The following is a 6,757-nucleotide window of genomic DNA, read 5'->3' as shown; positions in this document are numbered from 1 at the left end:
GAATATTCTATATTCGAATAAAATTTATGGAGAATAGTTAAACAAGAAAACCTAAAATTCACTGGAAAAAGATAAGGAGATTAGCCCAAAGCATTTCCTACTTCCTAGAACTTGTTAACTGTCATAGGCCTATTTTCGCAAATGAAAGCATAACTTATCTTTAGGCAAAGAGGTGATAGCACACAAGAACAATATACAAATCAGTCTCATATTCTATAGACATAATAAAGATTCTTACTTGCTTATCATCGCAGAATTTGTCATTAAACTTGACTGATAATTTTCAAAGGAAAGATGCACGTCATTCAACTTTGTCAAGGCGAGAGAGGGAGGGAGGGGTGGGGGGGGCGTTCCTTACTATCAAACCCCCTTTCAAAGAAAGCCCAACTGTATTAAAATTGAAAGGGAGACGATTCATACTATTACGCTCACGCAGTAGTATGAAATGATAATGAAAACTTATATTTATTCAAAATCGAAGCTATGTTACTACTTTCCTACTTCAACTATCGCTTTTTGTTATGATTACCCTTTTAAAACAAATCCTTAAATAAGTACTAAAGTCTCAGCGCTGCAACTGTAAAGTATTTAAATATTTACAAAACCAAGGAAAATATGAAAGCCCGGTAATACCTGCTTCAACTGAGCACTATGGTAAAAAATTAAAAGTTGTTGAGCAAATAAAAAGAGCAGCAAATATCTTTTATGAGGATAAATATTCTGCAAATAAGTGGACTCGTATAACCCTGTGTTTCTTTCAAAAATCTTCCAAGTACATTTTGGCAGTGTATAAGGCATACTTATCTGAAGGGAAACCTTCCGAATTTTATCACTACGAATAATAGGGAATGAGAATCATAACTCATTAGTCTTACATGTGAACATAATACATAAAAAGTCAAGTTGCTTTTATTGCGTTATGAAATTTAGGCTGTCAAGTCAAGCACTTGGCCACTGTTGGGAAATCAGCGTTTAAGACAGTGAAAAGAGAGAGTTGATCAGAAAAAGGATATTTAGTAAATTGGATTTCAAATGGAGGCTTGGAAGAACTCCTGCAGCTGCTGGAAATAAGTAAAGGATAATTAACGAACATATTCAAAATTAAGTACTTTGTTTAAATATCTTCGGCTCACTTTAACATTTAACACACGAAGCATCGATTCTGTGTTACTATGTACTGTATTTACCTTTTCCTGGGCAATGCTATGAAAATCTGCGAGTTGACATACGAAAGTGAAAATACATGCTTCGGTGTTTGACTTTTTGTCTGTTTCCAACAAATATATATTCTAAGTCATTCAACTGTTTAGGTAAAAAAAAAAAAAAAGTTCAGTATTCAGAGAATCTATTGTTCATTGATTTTAGTTTCCAAAAAAAATATTCCAAATTATTCTTATATAAAAATAACGTGGAATTCTTCACAAACGTAATAAAACATACGAATACGTATATAACCCTTTTGACTGAGCACTTACCTCAAAATAATTATGAAATTGAAAGTACTATTCTATTAAATGAACAACAGCGGATAAAATCTAATCAAAATTTTAAATTCTCACGATAACGATAACAAAAACTATATCAATAACTTGCATGGTACCTGCGAAAAGTTCGTAAATAGATGAGGAAACCACCATTAAGCCCAAGATGAAGTAAGTGCTCAACCTACAAAAATCCTGATAAAATCTGAAAGCGACCCAGCCAACCGCAGCCATCCTGGGTAAACCCAACTAAGTTTTCCTCCTTTTACCCAGATCTCGTAAACAACTTAGGAAAAGGGGAACAGAAGGGAGGGGGGGAGGGGGATTCGCACAAAATGTGGGGATGAGGGAATGTAACGGGATTGAAGACGACAGGTCGTAATCGAACGCGGCCATCTCCCGATCCCCTAAGCAGGGCTGACTTCCTCGAAGTTGTTTGTTGTTGGCTGCGCGGTATTTCACATAAATCCCTACCTTGTGAACTTGTCCAGATTCACCTTCACAGACGAAAATGACCCAAAAGGTTGCTGTTACCAATGACCAAGTCTCCAAAGTCAGGCATAAAAGGAATTAAAACTCCCGTAAAACTCTCAAATCATATTCATAAGATTACTAATGACGTTTCAAACGGCAAACGAAGCAGTGAAAATCAAAATACCATCCAAGTTACAATAACAGCGCCTTCCTAAATGCTAATGATCTGGCTTATCAAGAGAAAACAAGACACCCCATACTACGAAAGGAAAGGAAGGGATGAATGTGTCCCTTTTCCTCCCACCCTCATCAGCCCAGATGACCCTTGGTTAGGACCAAGCAGGTAGTCATTTCAAATGGTAATGACAGAGAGAGGGAGGCCTACATTTCAGGGTAAAAATGATATGACAATAATTTTTCATATAGTGGAAACATTATTACGAAAAGGAAAACAACCGTTCAACTTGCCAGATATTATTTACAGAACATTTTGCATAAATTAAAAGAATATAATGAAAAAACATATCAAATAGCGCGAGGGAAGAGTATTGAAAACATTAATAAAAACCAATACCTATTAAAATAAAAAACTAATAAAATATAAAATCTAAATATCCAATAAAAAAAAGGAGCTTGGAGTTTTAAGGTTGTTTCAGTCTGTCATAAAATTTGTGAGTATTAAAATCGAAGATGAATAAAAAGGACATAAAAGTTAATCTAATACACAAAAAGGCACCAGGCACCTGCGCAGAAGAAGAGGACTGACACTTCCTAACCGGAAAGGCACACTGATGTCGTTGTCTCAATAATGAAATGTTATTTTTATTCGAACTGGGATATCACCCATTAATCATTAAAACAGTTGATAATATGGTCTTGACTTCTGCTGAACAGGTATACAAGAGTTGCATTATTTGCACACTATAATTTACATTCACGACCGGCGATTATTTCACAGAGTCTACCAGCAACGTAAGTCAAGAACAATGCTGTGTGTTATGTCAAACAGGGAATATAACCCATAAAGACCAGAAATCCAACATCAATACCAAGTGGAACGGCAAACAAGAAGTGAACTTCATTAGCGACAAATTCCCAGAAAATTACTGAGTGGAATACCAAATGTGTAAATGGAACAAATGTCCCGAATGCAAGACCGTTTGGACACCGCAAACCCCACCATTGCAGAGTAATCCTACCTACAAAATGTCCTTTCTCACCAAGTGTTACATTCGCATCAACTCCATCAAAATTCTGGTGACTCGTTTCCATTGACGAGACCCTGTTTTTCCGGTAATATATTCGTAAAAGCTCACCTTCTATTTAATATAGCGAACAGACAAAAACAGTCAGACAAACTGGCAGAAACAAAAACATAACCTCCTAGGCGGCGATAATCAAAATCCATAACACAACTAACTGAATGTAAGACAAATTTTAGTCAAACACAACAAAGGCCCCTGGACACTACTAAGTGACTGGTAGACGTGCCTGCTTTGAAAGCTACCATATGGTTGGTCACTCAAGAATTGTGAAAGTTATCTATCGTGTAAACATCCAACACCTAGGTCACGAAATTTAAAGTTGTCTTCCTAAGTCTAATGCAGACCTGAAATAAACTTAAAACACGTTTGTATCCACAATGACTGTCCAAATTACCTTTCGAAAACGACAAGTGTCATATTGTTGGCAAGCGCAGAACAAAATATTCAATATCAATGCCGAGAGGTTTGAAAATCAACTGCTCAGAATTGCTTGGATTTACACTCACCTTCGAAAAGGCCTCATTTCACACAGTTACCAGAATTACACAATCAAAAAGTGCGCCGAAGAAACTGATCTGTACAGCGTATAATCAAGGCCACCGAAAATAGAACTATCTTTCAGTGGTCTCGGTATAATGCTGAAGGATTCGTTGCCCATGAAACTTTAACCACGGCCCGGTGGTAGCCTGGCCTATATCGTTGCCAGACGGACGATAACGGCTAACTTTGACTTTAAATAAAATCAAAACTATCTAGGATAGAGGGCTGCAATTTGGTATGTTTGATGATTGGGGGAAGGATGGTCAACATACCATTTTGTAGCCCTCTAGCCTTAGTAGATTTTAAGACCTGATGACGGACAGAAAAAGTGCGGACGGACACAAAAAGCCGGCACAATAGTTTTCTTTTCAGAAAACTAAAATCACAGAAAAATAAAGCTTTACAATATAACAATGAAGACTTAAATTTTATAAGAACAAACGTTTTGTTATGCAAAAAGACATCTCACTACCAAATATAATACAAACCGATATCGAAACACCATTTAAATTACAAAATAAAACGCACTCATTTTAATCGGCATAAACAGCAATCCCAGGATAAATGAAAAAAAAAAAATAATGCACAAAAATGTTACAAACTGCAAATTATGCACGAAGGGCTTTCAATGTAGTCAGTGCAGTTAATGGACACCTCCAAGTAACCGGAACAATAAAGAGCTTTCAATTTGGAAGACATTCCACATAATGAATACAGTTCAGTTCTCGGAATTAATTGTCCCACGGCTAATAACATGGCAATTATTTCCACTTTCTGTTATAACTCCATGAAAATAATAGACCACGCTTAAAAAAATCAAAATAACGCAAAGTCCCACTATTAAGTCCTTCACTGGGTCAGGTTGCACACGCACTGCAAGGGCTTTTCCTTTTCGCTGCTACGTCAGTTGGGGCAACAACGGCCTTCGATGCGACGGCTAAGGGTATTAACATGATAATATCATTACGGGGAGTGACACAACTTTGCCAGAACGCAGCCTTAATACCACGTAAATCATATCACCAAGTCTTTATTTTTCTCCATCTCCCTCATTCTACGTATATACACCGACAGACGACAGATTTTACACAAACACACACAATATATATATATATATATATATATATATATATATATATATATATATACATATACATATACATATATAATATATATATGTAGTAATATATTATGTATATATATATATAGATATTATATATATATATATCAGGTTCCCAGGTTCCCATTTCTCTATTTCTCTTTTCCCTATGGTATTTTATATACATCTAAGCATCGCGTGTTCTACTTTCGGTCTACGCATCACGTGTTCAATTTTATGTGTGCGTCTGTGTGTGTGGCCGTGTTTGCGCGAGCGTATAGCGTAGTTGAACACACGCACGCGTGTGTATATTGGTGTGTGTTAAAACAGAAGATTCTATGTCAAAAAAGTCCTCGTTTAATTTTTCTTTTCTCAAAAATATAATGACTTGCGATTCATTAAATATTCTCCAAGTGCCTGCGAATGCAAACGTTATTCCAATGTCACTCAATCAGGCCAACTAAAAGACTCTGCAAACCTAAATATACAAGAAATTCTCTCATTCAATCGTGAAAAAATGGAAGCGAAAGAAGAAACTTCAGCTTGAACCTTATTCAGAGGAAATGTAACTATGCAGAACTGCCTTTCTTGATTTCAACGTTTCACATGTCATCACGATTCTTGATTGACGTGACAGTTAAAGAAAGGAATAGCTTTTCGGTGTGTTTTGGATGCACCTAATTCTACGTTAAAGAAATACATTTTTCTTGCCCTTTCACCAAAATCGCTGTTGGATTCTTATACGCCTTTTCCCAAAAACAATGCTTTTGCAAGTGGAATGTCGGAAAGGTACCATGTGGGCTGGAAGGTACTTATATTATGGTTCCTGATTGGCAGTCAGTGAAGTGTACGATTCCCTTAAGCTGTCTCTTTATTTCTTTTGTCCTTGACTGCTGGGCATCGTTCGATATGAGTTTAACATTATCAAAATCTTAGCTTCATTGTCTGTTTGTCCGCCTGTCTGTGAATGGAATGTATATTGAATGAAATCTTCATTTTCATGGTATGTTTAATTACCTTTCAGTAGGACAACCATACTCAGACGGTGTCTGTATTGTCTTTGGTAGATTTTGTGCAAAATCTGATCCAGCTATAGCTACAATGAAATGATTAACTCTCGACTCTAATTGGATGTTGTCTGTTCATCGTTATTTCTAGCCTGCGACTGCGAGTTATTCTAATGCCAGAAGAGAAAACCTTAGTTTTTTTTTTTAAGTACTGCAAACGTTTTCAGTAAACTCACTCAAATTATGCTTGAGAGAATCACAGTTTCCAACTGAACAAGTAAATTTATATACTGAAATTATTCCTCTGCGCTTTCTCTCGGCATGGAACTGCATTATTTCTCACAACCAAGGATGAACAAGAGGTTAGACTGGTGGAAGATTCGGAATGACACCCTTTGGAAAGGGTCTCTGGGAGTAACACCGCGCCATTCGCCATTCTTTAGTCAACTAATAGTTTCTTGTTTGTAACCATACTAGCTATTAATACCCCTAACAACATAATATTACTGAGTGATGCAGGTGACAAAAAACGGGAATGGATCGACATATAAACAAAACTTAATGATAACCATACCTTACTTGACAAATAAAATCAAAGCAGCAACGAGATTGATAGGACCCACAGTACTTTCCTTAAACCTTTGATTATGACGATGATACGCATGTTCCACAGAAATATTGCAAAAAGTGTAACAGACATGATATACACATACATTATATATATACAAAAATATATAATTATACATATATGCATGTGAGAATGTGCGAATTTATAACTTTCGAATGCAGAAACCTAATTTGAAAATAAAATCATTGCTCAAGATTTGATGAGCAGAATGAAGACGAAAAAAAAATGGACTCTCATACACAACTTCATAAATGAATGCATAA

At 36.1% G+C, this 6,757-nt stretch overlaps 1 protein-coding gene across 1 annotated transcript in view; it reads right to left on the bottom strand.

Annotated features, from left to right (window-relative positions):
* The window catches only part of LOC135198224 (uncharacterized), a 1,334,440-nt gene that overhangs the window by 402,462 nt on the left and 925,221 nt on the right, over positions 1-6,757 (bottom strand). The window lies entirely within an intron of this gene.

The sequence above is a fragment of the Macrobrachium nipponense genome, chromosome 22, assembly GCF_015104395.2.
Source record: "Macrobrachium nipponense isolate FS-2020 chromosome 22, ASM1510439v2, whole genome shotgun sequence".
NCBI lineage: Eukaryota > Metazoa > Arthropoda > Malacostraca > Decapoda > Palaemonidae > Macrobrachium > Macrobrachium nipponense.
Note: the sequence above shows the minus strand (reverse complement) of the source record. Positions and strands in the feature narration are given on the sequence as shown.